Source organism: Pristiophorus japonicus, chromosome 22, assembly GCF_044704955.1.
Source record: "Pristiophorus japonicus isolate sPriJap1 chromosome 22, sPriJap1.hap1, whole genome shotgun sequence".
NCBI lineage: Eukaryota > Metazoa > Chordata > Chondrichthyes > Pristiophoridae > Pristiophorus > Pristiophorus japonicus.
Window position 1 is genome coordinate 9,211,066 of NC_091998.1, and position 21,207 is coordinate 9,232,272.

At 45.9% G+C, this 21,207-nt stretch overlaps 1 protein-coding gene across 2 annotated transcripts in view; it reads left to right on the forward strand.

The window, feature by feature from the left end:
* csgalnact2 (chondroitin sulfate N-acetylgalactosaminyltransferase 2) overlaps positions 1-21,207 on the forward strand; it is a 73,148-nt gene that overhangs the window by 8,973 nt on the left and 42,968 nt on the right. Inside the window, exons 1-2 of one of the 2 annotated variants that reach the window (XM_070865599.1) lie at positions 2,476-3,512; positions 12,374-12,482. The gene's annotated coding sequence lies outside the window, so the exon portion shown is untranslated. Of the gene's footprint in view, positions 1-2,475; positions 3,513-12,373; positions 12,483-21,207 lie in introns of those variants that run through there. The other variant, XM_070865600.1, reaches the window with a different exon arrangement.

Consider the following 21,207-nt stretch of genomic DNA (forward strand, 5'->3'; position numbering starts at 1 on the left):
CTATAAGGCAGTAATAGGGAATTTGAACTATCCTAATATTAACTGGGACAACATTAGTGTGAAGGGTATGGAGGGTGCAGAATTTCTAAAATGCATTCAAGAGAATTTTTTTAGCCAGCATGTAGCAAGCCCAACATGGGAGGGGGCGGTCCTGGATTTAGTTTTCGGGGATAAAGCTGGGTAGGTGGAAGGGGTATCAGTGGGAGAGCATTTAGGTGCTAATGACCATAATTCAGTTAGATTTAAGGTAGTTACAGAAACGGGTAAGGTTAGACCAGGAATAAAAGTTCTAAATTGAGGAAAAGCCAACTTTACTCAGCTGAGAGGTGATTTAGCCACAGTGGACTGGAAACAGCTACTTGAAGGTAAATCAGTGTCAGAGCAGTGGGAGGCATTCAAGGAGGAGACCCTTAAAGAAAAAGGGTGGGACTAACAAATCTAGAGCCCCCTGGATGTCAAGGGACATACAGGGTAGGATAAAGAAAAAAAGGGAAGCTTATGACAGATACCGAGGGGTAAATACTGCAGAGTCTCTTGAATATAGAAAGTCCAGGGGTGAGATTAAAAGGGATATTAGGAAAGCAAAGAGAGAGCATGAAAAATTCTTGGCAAGGAAAACCCAAAGATGTTTTATAAATATATTAAGAGCAAGAGGATAACTAAAGAAAGGGGAGGGCGTATTGGAGAACATGAGGGTAATCTGTATGTGGGTATGGTTTTGAATAAATACTTTAAGTCTGTTTTCACAAAAGAGAGGGGCGATGCAGACACTGCTATCGAGGATAAGGAGTGTGAAATATTAAATTAAATAAACATGCTGAGAGAGGAGGTATTTAGGGGTTTAGCAGCTTTAAAGTGGATAAGTCCCCAGGCCCGGATGAAATGTATCCCAGGCTGTTAAAGTGAAGCAAAAGAGGAAATAGCAGAGGCTTTGACTGTCATTTTCCAATCCTCTCTGGCTTCAGGTGTGGTGTCAGAGGACTGGAGGACTGCTAATGTGGTACCTTTGTTTAAGAGGGGAGAAAGGGATAGACCGAGTAATTACAGGCCAGTCAGTCTAACCTCAGTGGGAAAATTATTGAAAAAAAGTCCTGAAGGACAGGATAAATCTACATTTAGAAAGACACAGGTTAATCAGGGACAGTCAGCACGGATTTGTTGAGGGAGGTTGTGTCTGACTAACCTGATTGCATTTTTCGAGGAGGTAACCATGAGGGTCAATGAGGGCAGTGCGTATGATGTAGTGTATATGGATTTTAGCAAAGCTTTTGATAAGGTCCCACATGACAGACTGGTCACAAAAGTAAAAGCCCATGGGATCCAGGGCAAAGTAGCAAGTTGTATCAAAAATTGTCTGAGGCAGGAAGCAAAGGGTAATGGCTGATGGGTGTTTTTGTGACTGGAAGGATGTTTCCAGTGGGGTTCCGCAGGGCTCAGTGCTAGGTCCCTTGCTTTTTGTGGTATACATCAATGATCTAGACTTGAATATAGGGGCTATGATTAAGAAGTTTGCAGATGATACAAAAATCGGCTGTGTGGTTGATAATGAAGAAGAAAGCTGTGGACTGCAGGAAGATATCTATCAACTGGTCAGGTGAGCAGAACAGTGGTAAATGGAATTTAACCCAGAGAAGTGTGAGGGAATGCATTTGGGGAAGGCTAACAAGGAAAGGGAATCATCATCATCATAGACAGTCTCTCAGAATCGAGGAAGACTTGCTTCCACTCTTAAAATGAGTCCTTAGGTGGCTGAACAGTCCAATACGAGAACCACAGTCCCTGTCACAGGTGGGACAGATAGTTGTTGAGGGTAAGGGAGGGTGGAACAGATTTGCCGCACACTCTTTCTGCTGCCTGCGCTCGGCGATGAGCGAATACACATTAAATGTTAGGACATTGAGTGTAGAGGAACAAAGGGATCCTGGGAGTGTATGTCCATGGATCCCTGAAGGTAGTAGGCCAAGTGGATAAGGTGATTAAGAAGGCATACGGAATGCTTAGCCGAGGCATAGAATACAAGAGCAGTGTGTTAAGCTAGAACTGTATAAAACACTAGTTAGGCCACAGCTGGAGTCCTATGTGCCGTTCTGGTCACCGCATTACAGGAAGGACGAAGGAAGGTACAGAGGAGATTTACGAGGATGTTCTGGGAGTGGAGAATCTTAGCTATGAGGATAGATTGGATAGGCTGGGTTTGTTTTCCTTGGAACAGAGGAGGCTGAGGGGAGACCTCATTGAGGTGTATAAAATTATGAGGGGCCTAGATATAATGAATAGAAAGGACCTATTTCCCTTAGCAGAGGCGTCAACAACCAGGGAGCATAAATTTAAAGTAATTGGTGGAAGGTTTAGAAGGGATTTGTGGGGAAATTTCTTCACGTAGAGGGTGGTGGGGGTCTGGAACTCACTGCCTGAAAGGGTGGTAGAGGCAGAAATCCTCACCACATTTAAAAAGTACTTGGATGTGCACCTGAAGTGCCGTAACCTACAGGGTTATGGACCGAGAGCTGGAAAGTGGGATTAGGCTGGATTGCCTCTTGTTGGTCGGCGCGGACACGATTGGCCGAAATGGCCTCCTTCCGTGCTGTAAACTTCGATGATTCTAAAGAAGTTGCGCAAAGTATTAGACTCTCTGACTCTCTAAATGATGAGCCGCCCCAACAACAACAACAACAACAACTTGTATTTATATAGTACCTTTAACGTAGTGAAACGTCCCACGACGCTTCACAGCAGTATTATGTGATTTGACCAATTTAATAAGGGTTAAACGGGGAAAAGAAAACAGTTCCAATATAAGACACATTATTTCCAGATAACAAGGAAATTTGATTTACTGCGCCCTGGCTGTTCAAAGCTTGGACAGGGAATAGGAAACAAGATGACTGAGAGCCGAGGAGAGGCGAGTTAAAGGCAGAATAGATTAAGAGAGGGGGAATAGGCCAGGGATAGGAGCGTATGCTCCCCAGTGTTGGCTACAGTACCACCCACCATAATGATTCGTGTACAAGGTATCGCCCCTCTTTAATCCCCAAACAATATGCTAAATTTCTTGTCTGATCTTGAGCGTGCACAGTAAGTCAAGAATGAGTTAAATATTCCATTCTCTGTGTAGAACTATTGTCTTTGCAAACAGCATTTTTTCCCCCCTTTATCCCAGACAGGATCCTGTTCTTGTACTGTGCAGCTTTGCTAAGGTGAATGATGTCAAAAAGCACATTTTCTATTGAGATTGTTTTTGGCCGGAGCTCTGTGGAAATATCGGATGACGAGGCTGGGATGATTGAAAAGTGAGATGAAGTGATGAGGTGTCCCAGGATTCTGCAGTGCTGATGTAATCATTGTGATGTAGGAGTCTGTCTCTGTGGAGGACAGGAGCCTGGCTGCTTCGGAGGCTTTGCTTGGGCTTGAGCCACTGAGCGAATTACTTTTAAATTTGCAGAGACAATTTTAACAACCGGCGGGACGTGCGGCTCTTCATAACTGCAGTGACGCCGATAAAAGCACCTGAGGTGAGAGTGTGTCTTTATACAGATGCTGACCTATGCTTAAAAGTATCTTTAGGAATGCTGTAGTTTTGATTTGTAATGCAATAGTTTTTACACTTGTCGATGTTGGAGATCCCATTCAAATCTTAATATACTTTTGGGGATCCCGACTCCAAACTTCTGAAAGATATACAAAGTAAAAATGTTTCTATCGTTGCGAAAAATATTAGTGTGTGGCAACTGAAATGAGTAAGTCAGAAATGACAAAATATCTGATGACCCAGGGATTCCCAGCTGCTCCACCCTTCCTCGGGTTCATACCAATGTTCCCCGTAATTATTTTTGGGGCCGTGTGGACCATTCAAAATATCGCGCATCTGTGGATTGTACATTGAAAAGCCGGCTGCTTGGGTTTCATGGAGCGCTGCGCGGCCGCACAGTTTAAAGGGAACATTGGTCCAACCACCCCAGTTTGAATTGCAAGGCTGTGTATGGCAGAATTACTTGCACTATGACTGCACTGTTTGTCAGGTTGTATTGTCAGCTGTGGCTCAGTGGGCAGCACACTTGCCTCTGAGTCAGAAGGTTGTGGGTTCAAGTCCCACTCCACGCACTTGAGCACAAAAATCTAGGCTGACACTCGCAGTGCAGTGCTGAGAGAGTGCTGCACTGTTTATCGGTTGTGACGTTAAACCTGTCTGCTCTCTCTCATGTGGATGTAAAAGATCCCGTGGCACTATTTCGAAGAAGAGCAGGGGAGTTCTCCCCGGTGTCCTGGCCAATATTTATCCCTCAATCAACATAACAAAAACAGATTATCTGGTCATTATCACATTGCTGTTTGTGGGAGCTTGCTGTGCGCAAATTGGCTGCTGCGTTTCCCACATTACAACAGTGACCACACTTCAAAAGTACTTCATTGGTTGTAAAGTGCCATGGGGCGTCCTGAGGTCATGAAAGGCGCTATATAAATATAGTTCTTTTTTTGTCTTGATCCCGCGCACCAAATTGGGCAGTTTTTAAAAAGCCGTGTGTGGCTTGTTGAGAAATAGCTTTGCTCCGTGTGTTATCTCGCCCAGGCGTGAAGTGAAAATTGCAACCTGTGGAATAACACATGGCCCCGGTTTGGGTTGTCGGCTGGATTTCTCCAACACACACTCCCGAGCACTTGCTGGAAAATGTTGTTTAGGAGGTGAGGCAGGGCAGAGAGCATCGCTCAGTCACTGCCTCTGTTTCTCGCCTTGTATTTGGGTCCCTGCACCAGTGGTTTTCAGACCTCACCACACTGACCTGCTCTTGAGCACGAGTGGTGCTAATTTCCTCGGCCATCTGACCGTGTGGAACCCCTGGGATGTTCTCCTGGAAACTCTGAAAACATGTGACTTGCCTAAGGCAAAGTGCTGCTATTGCTGAAGAGAAAACCGAAAGGTTAACGTGAGTCAGCAAATACAACATAAAAAGAAGACAAAATTCCTGAGACACGCTGCTTGGGACACATGGGATCCCCAGACAGACCTTTGACCTTGAGGATCTCTTGGCTTGTCTCGGTTCGGAAGCTTTCCTTAACGTACAAGTTGTTTATAGTCTCTGAGCCCAGTGATGTGTAGATGGACAAGGGCACAAGTCGTTCAGGCTTCACTTCATTTTTTTTAGTGCGTGGTTACTGAATTGGCAGGAGCTGCTTGTGCATGGCTTTGGAGGCTGGATGGCGGTAAAACATTAAGTTAATCTGTGCAGGTTCAGGAGCCAAGCTACCCCACATCAATGTTCCCTCTAATTTTATTTTTTTCGTGCGTGGTACCTTTAACTGACTGTGCAGCCCATTCAAATTTTTTCGCCTGTGCGCTTTCTCGTGTAAAAGCCGGTGAGCGACCTCCAGACTACCGCGCGGTCGTGCAGCTTAGCGGAAACGCTGCCCCACACCTTTTGTAATCCACCCAAATTGTGCTGACTCTCATCGAGGCCTCTGTTACCTCTAGACTTGACAATCCAATGCACTCCTGACTGGCCTTCCACATTCTATCCGACGTAAACTAGAGGTGATCCAAAACTCAGCTGCCTGTGTCCTAACTCTCACCAAGTCCCGCTCACCCATCATTCCCTGTGCTCCCTGACCGACATTGGCTCCCGGTTAAGCAACACCTCGATTTCAAAATTCTCATTCTTGTTTACAAATTCCTCCATGGCCCTCGCCTTCTCTCATCTCCTTCAACCTCACAGCCTCCCCCAAGATAGCTGCGCTCCTCAAATTCTGCCTGATTTATAATTGCTCAACCATTGAATTTCCTGCCAAAACCTCTCTGCCTCGCTTACCTCTCTTTCCTCCTTTAAGACCCTCCTTAAAACCTACCTCTTTGACCAAGTTTTTGGTCATCTGCCATAATTTCTTATGTGGCTTGGTGTCAAATTTTTTTTTTTGTCTTCCAACACTCCTGTATAGCGCCTTGGGACGTTTTATTTATTAAAGACGCTATATAAATACAAGTTGTTGTTGTTTGTACGATCGTTTCCTACATTACAACAGTGACCACACTTCAAAAAGTGCTCCATTGGTCGCACAGCACTTTGGGATGTTCTTTTTAAGTGCACTGGGCGGGGCGGGGGGGTGCGGGGGAAAGCTGCTGTTTTGATTCACATCAACCAGTGCACTCTCCAAATGGTCCACCTTACGGTCGTTTTGCAGCACGTCACCCTATCCTAGTCACTACGGCGCCAGGCACACCAGCCTCTGTGGGCTGCCGAGGTCCACTTGGTTTTGAAACATTGGCCAATTGAGAACACATTGTGTACCCCGAGCCGAAAATTGAGTGCTTGGCTTCTTTTCCTTTGTCTTTATGTTTTTGTTCATTCTCTGGTTGTGGGTGTCGCCAGCAAGGTCAGCATTTATTGCCCAACCCTAATTGCTCTTGAGAAGTTGGTGGTGAGTCGCCGCCTTGAATACAACGCATAGAAACATAGAAAATAGGTGCAGGAGCAGGCCATGCGGCCCTTCGAGCTGCACCACCATTCAATATGATCATGTCTGATAATGCGACCTCTATACCCCACCCCTGCCTTCTCTCCATACCCCCTGATCCCTTTAGCTGTAAAGGCCACATCTAACTCCCTTTTGAATGTGTCCAACGAACTGGACTCAACAACTTTCTGTGGTAGAGAATTCCACAGGTTCACAACTCTCTGGGTGAAAAAGTTTCTCCTCATCTCGGTCCTAAATCCTTATCCTTAGACTGTGACCCCTGCTTCTGGACTTCCCCAACATTGGGAACATTCTTCCTGCATCTAATCTGTCCAGTCCTGTCAGAATTTTATAAATTTCTATGAGAGCCCCTCTCATTCATCTAAATTCCAGTGAGTATAAGCCTAGCTGATCCAGTCTTTCCTCATATGTCAGTCCTGCCATCCCAGGAAACAGTCTGGTGAACCACCGCTGCACTCCCTCAATAGCAAGTCCTTCTTCAGATTAGGAGACCAAAACTGCACACAATACTCTAGGTGTGGTCTCACCAAGGCCCTGTACAACTGCAGTAAGACCTCCCTGTTCCTATACTCAAATCCCCTCGCTATGAAGGCCAGCTTGTCATTTGCTTTCTTTACTGCCTGCTGTACTTGCATGCCTACCTTCAATGGCTGATGTACCATGACACCCAGGTCTTTTTGCACCTCCCCTTTTACTAATCTGTCACCATTCAGATAATCTGCCTTCCTGTTTTTGCCACCAAAGTGGATAACCTCACATTTATCCACATTATACTGCATCTGCCATGCATTTGCCCACTCACCTAACCTGTCCAAGTCCCCCTGCAGCCTCTGAGCATCCTCCTCGCAGCTCGCACTGCCACCCAGCTTAGTATCATCTGCAAACTTGGAGATATTACCTTCAATTCCTTCGTCTAAATCATTAATATATATTGTAAATAGCTGGGGTCCCAGCACTGAACCCTGCGGCACCCCACTAGTCACTGCCTGCCATCCTGAAAAGGACCTGTTATTCCCACTCTTTGCTTCCTGTCTGCTAACCAGTTCAGAATCCTGTTGCTGTGGGTCTGGAGTCACAGGTAGGCCAGACCGATAAGGACGACAGAAATCCTTCCCTAAAGGATATTCGCGAACCAGATGCGTTTTTATGACAATCCAGTAGTTTCATGGTCATCATTATTGATAAACTAGCTTTTTATTCCAGGTTTAAATTCCCCAGCTGCCATGTGGGATTTGAACTCATGTCTCTGGATCATTAGCACAGGCCTCTTTGATTCCTAGACCAGTAACAGCCTCTCTGGAAGTGCAAGGTTGGAAGATCCCTCGCGTGGGAGCTTCATGGGAGACCCTCCAGGATGAATGTGGGCGCCTCGTCACCTACATTGCTGGAGCAACTTGGGGGCCTGAATAGGAACCCCAGTGCAAAAAGAATTCTCTGCAAATAAGCCCGTCCGTATTCCGTCCAAAAAGAGCGCCAGTGAAGGAGTTGTACTGCTGCAGTAGTCAGTGCTCTTCAGTGGTTTGACTGTGGTGCATTGTTGGGATGATATAGAGGAAAGTTATTGTGCACTGCGTGCAAATGGTGGGAAATTCCATTGCTTACTTGTGGCGCCCCGCCCTATGAAAATAAAGTTCCCGAAACACCCTCACCTCATGACCTCATTCTCATTTGCAGAATGGACATTGCTATTGTAGAAGTCATCAGTTGCTTGATTTGACCAAACTTTATAGCAGGAAGGATGCCATAGGGATACTGGCCACCTATGTAAACAAGCAGCAGGTTCTCTGAATAGCGAAGCACAATACTGAGTGAGGCTGTCTCATTAATTAAAGGAACAGAAGAGTGGACATCGTGAATAGTGTCAGCTGTGGCTCAGTGGGCAGCACCCTCTCCTCTGAGTCAGAAAGTTTTGGGTTCAAGTCCCACTCCAGAGACTTGAGCACAAAAATCTAGGCTGACACTCCCAGTGCAGTGCTGAGGGAGCGCTGCACTGTCGGAGGTGCCGTCTTTCGGATGAGACATTAAACCGAGGCCCCGTCTGCTCTCTCAGGTGGGGACGTAAAAGATCCCGTGGCACTATTTCGAAAATGAGCAGGGGAGTTATCCCCGGTGTCCTGGGGCCAATATTTATCCCTCAATCAACATAACAAAAAAACATTATCTGGTCATTGTCACATTGCTGTTTGTGGGAGCTTGCTGTGTGCAAATTAGAAGCCGCGTTTCCTACATTACAACAATGACAACACTTCAAAAAAAAAAAGGTACTTAATTATCTGTAAAGTGCTTTAGGACGTCCGGTGGTCGTGAACGGCGCTGTATAAATGCAAGGCTTTCTTTATAATGAAAGGAATTGGTCTAGGTGCGGCATCCTTTGTTTTTGCCTCGGCTGTTGTAGATCATTATTCATTCAGATTATAGACTGTCCGGGTTCTCCTGCGATGTGTGGTACTTAATGACAGGTGAGGGCGGCCATTTATCTCATCGTTCCACAGATGTCTATGACTCCCTGCACACCCCCCCACCCCCCCCCGCTCCTTCACCTCCCCCACTCCCAACCTCACCATTGCATTGAACTGCCACTCGAATCACTGGAGTTTTTGCCTCCACTACCCTATCTGATGAGCATTCTCGGTACAGATCGCTCTTTGTGTAACATCAATCCTCAACATGCCTTTTGTACATATGCCCCCTTGCCCTGCAATCATAGTTTGACTTGCAAAAACCTGGATTCATCATGTATACCTCTATATAAAAGGTCTCCTCTTCATTTGCCAACTTCCAAAGCTGAAATGACCAAGCTTTTCAAGCCTCTTTTCATAATTCAGTCCCCTGGCACAAGGGATCGGGTTGTGGCTTCTCATCGACCTGGATCGCGTGCAATATTTTCTTTTTGAAACTCGTGATCCCATATTCTGTCCAGCTGGCCTCCACACAGCAGATGAGATGAACTGGAACAAAGCACTATGTGCCCATGGTGGCCGCAGCAGTGACAGACAGCTTTTTTTGTTGGAGCAGAGCCTGCACGTCTGGCCACAGGCCGGAACTCTGAATCGGTTTGGGAGTCGGACCAAGGCCGGAGGTGGGTTCTTGGTCCGTTGAGAGTCCCCGTGTTTGCAAAGTTTCATGTTACAGACGGGCATCAGCCCTCAGCAGAATGAAAGCGTGAAGCTGATGTCCGTTTGGAACACGAAACCGGGCATCAATGAATTCATTCATCACCCTGGCACTATGTGGCTCCGAAGCGTGTCCAAGCCAATTTGCCCAATTCTGTTGCCAGCACTCGAAGTCTAGACAAGAACATTCAGTGTACAGAAAAAGAGGGAAAGGGATATTTGGCTGATCCCAAATCTTTATAGATGCTTGTACTTGTTTTTTATAAAAGCATTTCGATGGTTCAGGCAAACATTAAAGAAGTGTGTGGAGTTCTTCTCCTCTGGTGAAAATTCTGTCTTCAACCAATGCAGATTATCTGCTTGATTATCTCCATACTATTTGTGGGATCTTGCTGTGCGGACAGTGCCTGCTGTGTTCCTGTTGAGATGCTCCTTAAAACCTACCTCTTTGGTCACCTGTCCTAATTCTGTGACTCGGTGTCTAATTTTGTTTGATAATCGCTCCTGTGGAGTGCCTTGGGAGCGTTTTATGACGTTAAAGGCGCTGTATAAACGCAAGCTGTTGTATATTTCTCAGCGCAGCAGTCACTGCACTTAAATGTAATTCAGTGCATGTGAAGCACTTTGGGACGTTTCTGATAAAGTCCTATAAATATGCACTTTTTTTTTTCAAGCTAAATCTTTGATTTTCTTTTGATGATGCTGCTGAAACCCTCATCCATGCCTTTGTTGCCTCTAGACTTGACTATTCCAACACACTCCTGGCTGGCCTCCCACATTCTACCCTATGTAAACTTGAGGTGATCCAAAACCCGGCAGCCCGTGCCCTAACTCGCACCAAGTCCCGCTCACCCATCACTCGCTGACCTACATTGGCTCCCGGTTAAGCAACGCCTCGATTTCAAAATTCTCATCCTTGTTTACAAATCCCTCCATGGCCTCGCCCCTCCCTATCTCTGTAATCTCCTTCAACCTCACAACCCCCAGCCTAGTTTACGTGCTCGAGTCCTGGAGGGGGTGGGGGCTGCAACCTACAACCTTCTGACTCAAAGGCAAGTGCACAATGGCTTTCTGCAGGATTAGAGCCAGCAGCGCATTTTAAGGCTGGCGTTCACTTGAGAGATTCCAACTGAAGGTGCTCTGCCATCACAAAAATGGAGCTTGTTCAGCTTCTCAACCCTTAGAATTGTGGAATAAAATTACCCTCAGCTCTTGCTGCCGGGCAACCTCGTCATAATATCGTACACCGGTGCAGTTTGTTTCTAAATCATTCGTGCTTCATACTACTTTCGATCAGGACCATTAATGGCATAAAGGGAAATTGATGTCACTAATAAATCCAATCATTCTTTACCCTACCCAGAGAGTGGTGAGAATGCAGAATTTGCTTTCACAGGGAGTGGTTGAGACGAATAGCATAGATGGCATTTAAGAGGAAGCTAGATATGCACATGAGGGAGAAAGGAAGAGAAGGATATGTTGAAGGGGTGAGGAGGAGGAGGGTAGGAGGAGGCTCGTGTGGAGCATAAACACTGACCGAGACCAAAGCCTAATACTACGATACGGTGAAAGGATATTCTTACAGGGTGGATATTTCCCCCTGGCTGGGGAGTCTAGAACCAGGGGTCACAGTCTCAGAATAAGGGGTTGGCCATTTCGGATTGAGATAAAGAGAAATCTCTTGACTCAGAGGGTAGTGAATCTTTGGAATTCTCTGCCCCAGAGGCTGCGGATGCTCAGTCTTTGAGTATCTTCAAGACCGAGATTTTTTGCATATTAAGGGAACCAAGGGATCGTGCAAGAAAGTGGAGTTGAGGTAGATCATCAGCCATGATCCTATTGCATGGCGGAGCAGGCTCGAAGGACCGAAAGGCCTCCTCCTGCTCCTAGTTTTTATGTTCTTATGATAATGGAACTAATTGTGACATCCGTGTAGGATCTCTTTCTCACTCCTCTCTACCTTTCTCTCCTCCTTAAAACCTACCTCTTTGTCACCTGTCCTAATATGTGGCTTGTAATGTTCTCGGTAATCTGTGTGGCCGGGCAGGGCTCTGGAGGTCCCGGGCAGCTGGCTCATTGGCTTTTAAATGGAAAAACCACGGGCGCACAGGAATTTGAATGGGTCGCGCAGTCCGTTAAATGGGGCGCACACCCAAAGACAATGAGGATATCTTGGTGGCTCTGTGTCAAATTTTGTTTGATAATCGCTCCTGTGATGCGCCTTGGGCCATTTTACTTGGTTAAAAGCGCTATATCAATGTTAGTTGTTGTTTAAACACTGCTGCCTACTTCAGCTACCACATGTGGATCCATGCTGAGCAGACAAGTTGGAGCAGGATGTTTAAAGTAGCTAATGACTTGTAAAAGACCAAGAGCAAACCTGTTTTTTTTAATTCTTTTCTCTTGCTAAAAAAGGCTGGCATAATTCAGGAAGAAATTGGTTAAAAAAAAACTGGAGGGATTTGGAGGCCTGAGATAAGAGGAATGTCAGGCTCTCTTAAGCCGAGTTCTGTTTTGTCAGGAGTCGGGTTGCCAAGAAAGCAGTCATCCTCGTTTTCCTTTATGCCCCTCCTCCTCAAACCCCCCCCTTCCCCCGCCCCAGCCCCCCAAAAAACCCTCCGTGGATTTACAGGCATTACTACAGGATCTCCCACCCCCAAGACAACATTTACAACAGGCAAAGCAGTAACGGTCTGCGCTGCACTGGGTTAGGATAATAACAAACACATGGGTTGCTTTGCTTTGATCGAGACATTTGCCGTGACACTGATGTGGCTTTCTTTCTCCGCTTCCAGGCGGCTCGGTGCGACTGTACCTCAAGTTTGGAGAGCGAAGGGTCTGCTCTAGACGAGGCGCCGCTCACTCAAGCGGACTTGGAGCATGCGAGCGGGCACAACTGCGTGGGTAAGGTTCTTATTTGAAGTTTTTACTGGCAAAGCTACGTTTGTGCTGTCTGTCTCTGCCAAAACGACGAGAGTGCCTTTGCAACCATAAAATACTCTTGTCTGCCCCGGAATGAAGATGGCAGCAACCTTTCTTGTAAGCCTAATTATGACCTGGGGGCAGGGGTGTAGAAATGGTGGATACCAGATGTAAAGATTAAAGGAGCAAGGCATTTAAAAGGCCGAGTGGAATCAAAAAATTGAATGATTAGCTTGGGAGAGTCACATATGCTCGGCATGCCACATCCCAGTTACTCACTGGTATAGAATTGTTCAGTATTACTAAAAAATTTGTATTCGAATTATAGGGAATTAAGTTTTGGAGTCAAACTAAATGAACACATATTCGGATCTATCCATAATTGTCAACTTTTTTACAAGAATACAAGGAGTCCTTGTCTATCACCACCCAAAGGTACATTGTTTCAAAAGAAATGTGTGCGTGTGGTGTGTGCAGAGATAGGACACTAGCCAGCTTTCTCTTCCTGAATATTCTGCCGTCTTGTAATATTCTGACATCCACGGCTTACGCTTTATAACTTGTATTGCACCTCAGCCGTGGCTCAGTGGGTAGCCTCTGAGTCAGAAGTTTGTGTGTTCAAGTCCCACTCCAGAGACTTGAGCACAAAAATCTAGACAGACACTCCCGGTGCAATACTGAGGGAGTGCTGCACTGTCGGAGGTGTCGCCTTTCGGATGAGACGTTAAACCGAGGCCCCGTCTGCTTGCTCTCAGGTGGACGTAAAAGATCCCGTGGCACTATTTTGAAGAGGAGCAGGGGAGTTTTTCCTGGTGTCCTGGCCAATATTTATTCCTCAGTCAACAACACTTTTTTAAAAAAAAAAGCAGATTATCTGGTCATTATTACATTGCTGTTTGTGGGATTTGCTGTACTTTTATTGGTTGCCATGTTTCCTACATTACCACAGTAGCTACATTCCAAAAGTACATCATTGGCTGTAAAACGCTTTAGAACGTCTGGTGGTTGTGAAAGGCGCTATATAAATGCAAGTCTTTTTTCTTTCCTCACGAGTGTGATGCTCGCACATGCTGTCGATTCAAATTTGTCACGTTCATTGTGCTATTCCTCGTGGGGTACCAAGAGGCATGTTACTCAGGAGATGACATTGTCTGGAGGAAGTTCATCGTTATGGCTTCTTCAAAGTCTTGCCTGCCTCCCTCAGGAATGTAAATAACTTAAGCGGCCACACGAGTGAAAATTGTACACGATGCATGGGAGGGGATGGGCTCACTGGTGCGAATGGGCTCGTTGCATGGTGAAATAAATACTGCCTTAATATTAAAGGTAATCTCGAGTATTAATCTTTGTTTTTGTATCCATTAACTGACCTCAGTCCGAAGTCTGCTAATACCTCAACTTTATTCTGGGATTTATTTGTATTTCTAACCTGATGTAAGAGACTACCTCTCATTGCCCCCATCTGCTAATGAGAGTAGGTGTGATAGTGAAGGTTGGATGGAGTCTGCATTGAGTTTGTGAATTGATTTCGGGCCATTTCCATCTCTTTGCTTGTGTGTCAAGTCCACAATCCCCCTGCCCTGTAGGTTATAACCTCCTTCAGCCCCACAACCCTCCGAGATCTCTGTGCTCCTCTAATTCTGGCCTCTTGAGTATCCCCGATTTTAATCGCTCCACCATTAGCGACCGTGCCTTCAGCTGCCCAAGGCCTTAGCTCTGGAATTTCCTCCCTAAACCCCTGTGCCTCACCACCTCTCTCTCCTTTAAGATGCTCCCCAACACCTACCTCTTTGACCAAGCTTTTGGTCGTCTGCCCTGTTGTCTCATGTGGCTCGATGTCAAATTTTGTTTGAAGCGCCTTGTGACATTTCACTATGTTAAAAGGTGCTATATAAATGCAAGTTGGTTTAGTTTGTGGTTTCTGTTGTGTAAAACCGTGTTCGCAGTCTGATGGTGCTCAAAAAACTTCAATTCCAGTCCGGCACTAACTCCTGTTTAAGATTGTAATTACTTGGACTGTATCCAAAGGAAATGACTGTCAGCCACCAAATAACTTGCTTGTTTTTTTTTATTTAAAAAAATATTATTACGCTGCATTTTACAGGCTATCATACTTTATTAAATTTCCCCACCTTTCATTTTATGTAATTCGTTTTTGTATTCTCCATCTTAGTTGTAAAATGAAGGCCCTATTATTTTTTTAAATAGTGTGGACTTCTGTCTGCTGATCCCATGAATGCCAACTTATAACCATGGATGCTCGCAGCTCAGAAAGTGGTCGTTCGGTCTCTGAAGCAATGCAATACTAATCCCACTACCCTGCCCTCCCCATAGCCCTGTACGTTCCTCTGCTTCAAATATCTGTCTACTCTTTTCTTAAAAGTTGCTTGTACTGGCGAAGGGGTTAATCGACCTTGTCCCCAGCATACTAGATCTCATCAACTGCTCAGTCCTGGCACTAATCTCATGGTCGAATGGCCTCCTCCTGTGCTGTAAATGAAATAAAGAAAGGCTTGCATTCATATAGCGCCTTTCATGACCAGACGTCCCAAAGCGCTTTACAGCCAATGAAGCACTTTTGACGTGTAGTCACTGTTGTAACGTGGGAAACGCGGCAGCCAACTTGCGCACAGCAAGCTCCCACAAACAGCAATGTGAAAATGACCCAGATAATCTTGTTTTTGTTACGTTGATTCTGCATCATTTTATGAAAAGCAATCTCACCAATTGGAGTAGCTGAGCAGCAGGGCTGCTTCTGAAGTTAGCATTGTCTTCAGGAAGATATATTTGGGGAAACTTTGGGTGGGGGAGGGGGGGGCCGTGGAAGGGAGGGAATATAGACGACCATATTCAGGACCCACTCACCATTTCTGTATATGTTTGGAAAGGGGTTTCAACTTTTGCAACTCTTCACGCAAAAAGGGCGATTATGTTGGTACCATTTTAGTTCCGATTCCAAGAAACAAAATGCCCGAGCTAGTGAGTCTGTTGCTGGTGTAGAAGAGCCAGGTTTAAATGTATAAATGCTGGCTTCCATATGCTGGTCTCCCAGGATCGAGCAGCTGTGTAAAATTGGCTATGGAACTTGCAGGGGGACTCATTTTCAGTGGTCGTGCAGCATCTTTACTGTTAGTAGCTCTTGTGGAATGCTGAAGTGCCGAAAACAGACATGAAAGTAGTGGCTGCCAGAACTCTTGGGGGGGGGGGGGGAAACAAATTTAAATTCCATTGTTCCTTATGCTGGCGGTTGGGCTCCTGCTTCCCCACAGACAAGAATAACTTGCTGGAGCCGGGTTTATTTCTGTGCCTCAGCGTTGGGTCCAAGGATCCAGCTTCTCGAAAGCAATCACTGCACCTCGAGGGCCAGTCTCGTTCCACTGAGTACTGTGGACAACAAAGTCACAGCTTTGCCCCGTGCTTGCTTCACTGGTGCTGGCCACCGTATCATATTATAGTGGCAACCGTGGCTAAATGCTAAGTGGGCAGCACCCTCGCCTTTGTGTCAGAACATAACATAAGAAATAGGAACAGGCGGGAATAGGCCATACAGCCCCTCGAGCCTGCTCCGCCGTTCAATAAGATCATGGCTGATCTGATCATGGACTTAGCTCCACCTCCCTGCCCGCTCCCCATAACCCCTTACCCCTTATCAGTTAAGAAACTGTCTCATTCTGTCTTAAATTTATTTAATGTCCCTGCTTCCAAAGCTCTCTGAGGCAGCAAATTCCACAGATTTACAACCCTCAGAAGAAATTTCTTCTCGTCCCTGTTTAAAAAATTTGTGGCCCCTTATTCTAAGATCATGCCCTCTAGTTCTAGTCTCCTCCATCAGAGGAAACATCCTCTCTGCATCCACCTTGTCAAGCCCCCTCATAATCTGATACGTTTCAATAAGATCACCTCTCATTCTTCTGAACTCCAATGAGTAAGAGGCCCAACCTGCTCAACCTTTCCTCATAAGTCAACCCCCTCATCCCCGGAATCAACCTAGTGAACCTTCTCTGAACTGCCTCCAAAGCAATTATATCCTTTCATAAATATGGAAACCAAAACTGCACGCAGTGTTCCAGGTGTGGCCTCACCAATACCTTATATAGCTGTCGCAAGACTTCCCTGCTTTTATACTCCATCCCCTTTGCGATAAAGGCCAAGATACCTTCCTGATCAATTGCTGTACCTACATACTATCCTTTTGTGTTTCATGCACAAGTACCCCCAGGTCCCGCTGTACTGCGGCACTTTGCAATCTTTCTGCATTTAAACAACAACTTGCTCTTTGATTTTTTTCTGCCAATGTGCATGACCTCACACTTTCTGCACTATACTCCATCTGCCAAACATTTGCTCACTCACTTAGCCTGTCTATGTCCTTTTGCAGATTTTTTGTGTCTTCCTCACACATTGCTTTTCCTCCCATCTTTGTATCGTCAGCAAACTTGGCTACGTTACACTCAATCCCTTCTTCCAAGTCGTTAGTATAGATTGTAAATAGTTGGGGTCCCAGCACTGATCCCTGCGGCACCCCACTAGTTACTGGTTGCCAACCAGAGAATGAGCCATTTATCCCGACTCTCTGTTTTCTGTTAGTTAGCCAATCCTCTATCTATGCTATAATATATTACCCTCAACCCCGTGAACTTTTATCATGTGCAATAACCTTTTATGTGGCACCTGGTCAAATGTCTTCTGGAAGTTCAAATACACCACATCCATTGGTTCCCCTTTAGCGACCCTGTTCGTTACATCCTCAAAGAATTCCAGCAAATTTGTCAAACGTGACTTCCTCTTCATAAATCCATGCTGACTCTGCGTGACCGAAGGTTGTGGGTTCAAGCCCCACTCCAGAGACTTGACCACAAAAATCTAGGCTGACACTCCCAGTGCAGTGTCGGAGGTGCCATCTTTCGAATGAGACGTTAAACCGAGGCCCCGTCTGCTCTCTCAGCTGGATGTAAAAACATCCCATGGCACTATTCAAAGAAGAGCAGGGGGAGCTATCCCCGGTGTCCTGGCCAATATTTATCCCTCAATCAACATAACATAAAAAAACAGATTATCTGGTCATTATCACATTGCTGTTTGTGGGAGCTTGCTGTGTGCAAATTGGCTGCCACGTTTCCTACATTACAACAGTGACTACACTTCAAAAGTATTTCATTGGCTGTAAAGCGCTTTGGGATGTCCGGAGGTCGTGAAAGGCGCTATATAAATGCAAGTCTGTCTTTTTTTTTTTCTTTTCTTGCCTTTCCCCCACAAGGTCCAAACTCCAGAGACTTGAGCACAAAAATCTAGGCTGACACTCCCAGTGCAGCACTGAGGGAGTGCTGCACTGTCGAAGGTGCCGTCTTTCGGATGAGACGTTAAAGCCAGGCCCTGTCACTCTGTTGTCCTCTCGCGTGGACTTGAACCAATGACTACCCGACTCTGAGGCGAGAGTGCTCCCCAACGAGTCACGGCTGACACCTGTGGATAGTGCCCCATGGCTCCCCTCCTCTCTACGACACAGCCACTTGCCTCAGTATCACGCCATCCCGGCCAAGTTTCATGGCCAAGATGAGGAACCGATTGCTCATTTGCCTGGTGTGAAATCAGAATAGAAAATGCTGGGAAGGTGCAGCAGGTCCATCAGGATCTGAAAAAAGAAATGGCAGAGTTAATGTTTCAGCATATCTGATCATCCTGCTGTTTATTTCCAGATGTGCCCATTTATCGTTCAGGTTTTCATCATTTCCTTATGTTCTCATTTACTTTTCTTTTTCATTGCAAGTCAGCAGATAATTCCCATCCTTTGCTCCCACGGGATGTTACAGTTTCTAATTAGCAAACGTAGTATAATTACGTTTTGAAAATGCAATAAAAACTGCCTTGTGTTGCTTGCAAATGAGAAATGATGATTGCCAGGTTTCCTAATTAAAACTTCCAGAAGCCGGTTCACCTGCCCCACCTCCTCTGCAGGGGAACCATCCGAAAGTGAAACGCTGGTCATTGTGCAATGTGGCATTTTCCAGAGCTCCTCGAAGTGAGCAAGATTAGCAAACCAGCCTTGGCACCAACGAGGCTCTCTGCACCGTGCAGCCTCTGCACTCCTCCAATTCTGACCTCTTGTGCATCCACCCAAATGAATCACTCCACCTTTGGCGGCCGTGCTCGCAATTGCCACTCTAAACTTTGGAACTCCCTCCCTAAACATCTCTACCTCGCTCTCGCCTCCTCTGAAACGTTCTGTAAAACCTACCTCTCTGACCCAGCTTTTGGTCACCTGTCTTAAAATCTCCTTATGTGGCTCGGCGTCCAATTTTGTTGGATAATGTTCCTGTGAAGTGACTTGGGACGTTTCACAACGTTAAAGGTGCTATATAAATGCAAGTTGTTTTCAGAGAGCTCAAGGCTATAAGAACATCAGGAGTAGGCCATACGGCCCCTCGAGCCTGCTCCACCATTTAATACGATCATGGCTGATCTGATCATGAACTCAGGTCCCATAACCCTTTGTTCCTTTGTCATTTAAGAAACTGTCTATTTCTGTCTTGCATTTATTCAATGTCCCAGCTTTCACAGCTCTCTGAGGCAGCAAATTCCACATCACAACCCTCAGAGAAGAAATTTCTCCTCATCTCAGTTTTAAATGGGCGGCCCTTTATTCTAAGATCGTGCCCTCTAGTTCTAGCCTCCTCTATCAGTGTAAACATCCTTTCTGCATCCACCTTGTCAAGCCCCCTCATAATCTTGCACGTTTCGATAAGATCACCTCTCATTCTTCTGAATTCCAATGAGTAGAGGCCCAACCTACTCAACCTATCATGGTCAGTACCAGGCTGAGGGTAACTGGAGCTTTGCAGATACATCAGCATCTCTTTAGAATGCAATGACATTTTTTTTTTATTCGTCCATGGGATGTGGGCGTCACTGGCAAGGCCGGCATTTATTGCCCATCCCCAGTTGCCCCTTGAGAAGGTGGTGGTGAGCCGCCTTCTTGAACCGCTGCAGTCCGTATGGTGAAGGTGCTCCCACAGTGCTGTTAGGGAGTGAGTTCCAGGATTTTGACCCAGCGACGATGCAGGAATGGCCGATATATTTCTAAGTCAGAGGGAACTTGCAGATGTTGTTGCAGGTGACTTGAAGGCACCCAGATCAGTATGGCTTAATACTCCATAGACCTTGGGAAGGGCATCTTCTTCTGCAACTCTTCATCCAAAAAATACTTTGAAGAGAATTTATATTTGTATAGCGCTTTATCGTAACTGAAGCATTTTCAGAGATGCGATGAGTTGCAGCCATGATCTTATTGAATGCTGGTGCAGGCTTGAATGGCCTACTCCTGCACCTATTTTCTATGTTTAAGTGCCCTGGTTAGGTAGGTAAATATGGCAGCCCTTTTTGCAGGAAGATCCAGATAAATGACCAGTTACACTGATGTTTTTTTGAGGGAGGAATGTTGGCCAGGACACTGAGAATACCCTGGTTTCCTTTTTTTTTTTAAAGTGCACTCCAGCAAGTACAACAGGGAGATGAGACAGAAAAACAGAGCCAGGCCCAACAGCAGGTGCCATGTCCAAGCCTGCATTAGTAGGCCTCAGCGAGGCATCGCTGCGAGCATTACTGCACACGCTCTCTCGCAGGAAGAACTCGTCACCTCGTTGACGTAGCGTTTGCTGCAGCGAAGCCAGCTTCAGGATAGCCGTGGGTTAACTTGAATGATGGCACCACCAACAATGCAGCATCCATGCAGTACTGCACCCGGGTGTCAACCTTGATTGTGTCAAGTCTTGGTATAAACGGAAATTGTCAACCATGAAACATTACTCCTGGGAATGTGGTGTAGTATATATAAGCTCTATGTTTACCGACAGTTACAGGCAGGTTGAATATTTTTTAAGGTAAGAGTTACAAAACCAAGTCGAGTAGATGGAATTAAGATACAGATCAGCCATGATTTAATTAAACAGCGGAACATGTTCGAGGGGCTAAATGGCCCCTCTCTTTTCCTAACGAGGCTGTCTTGCAATTGCTCCCGCCGTATCAACGTGAAAATGCTCTGCTCCAACTGCCTTGGCTCGGAAAACTTGTACAACACTGGAAATTTGCAACATCCACGAGAGGGGAAAAAGTGATTGGAAGTTTCTTGTCAGAAAAGCAGCGCATTGGCGCACTCGCAGAGCTCGAAGCAAGACTGGACGATCATACTGTGGTGCCGTGACTTCCTTATCTCCATTGCGGGAACCCAGAGACTCTCGCCCCGGGAATCAGAGAGGAACACTGTCCAGGACGCGCTGTTTGAGCCTGTTCTCGGATGTTTACAGGTTGGGAGCAGGTTGTTTGCTCAGTTCCTGTAACTCGAGCTGAAGGGAAGAGGAGAAAATAGCTCTTGCCTCACCAAACACAAATTGTGGCAAGTACAAAAAAATGAACTTTTTTTATTCCTGTAAATAGGATGACATTAAAAGTACTAACTTACTATGAGAGCATTCTTGCTGTTTTGGTTTATGACATCCAAAACCTTAGAACATAAGAGATAGGAGCAGGAGTCGGCCACTTGGCCCCTCGAGCCTGCTCCGCCATTCAATAAGATCATGGCTGATCTGATTCTGGCCTCAACTCCACTTCCCTGCCTGCTCCCCATAACCCTTGACTCCCTTATCTTTCAAAAATCTGTCTATCTCCACAAATATATTCAATGACCCAGACTCCACAGTCTCTGGGGCAGAGA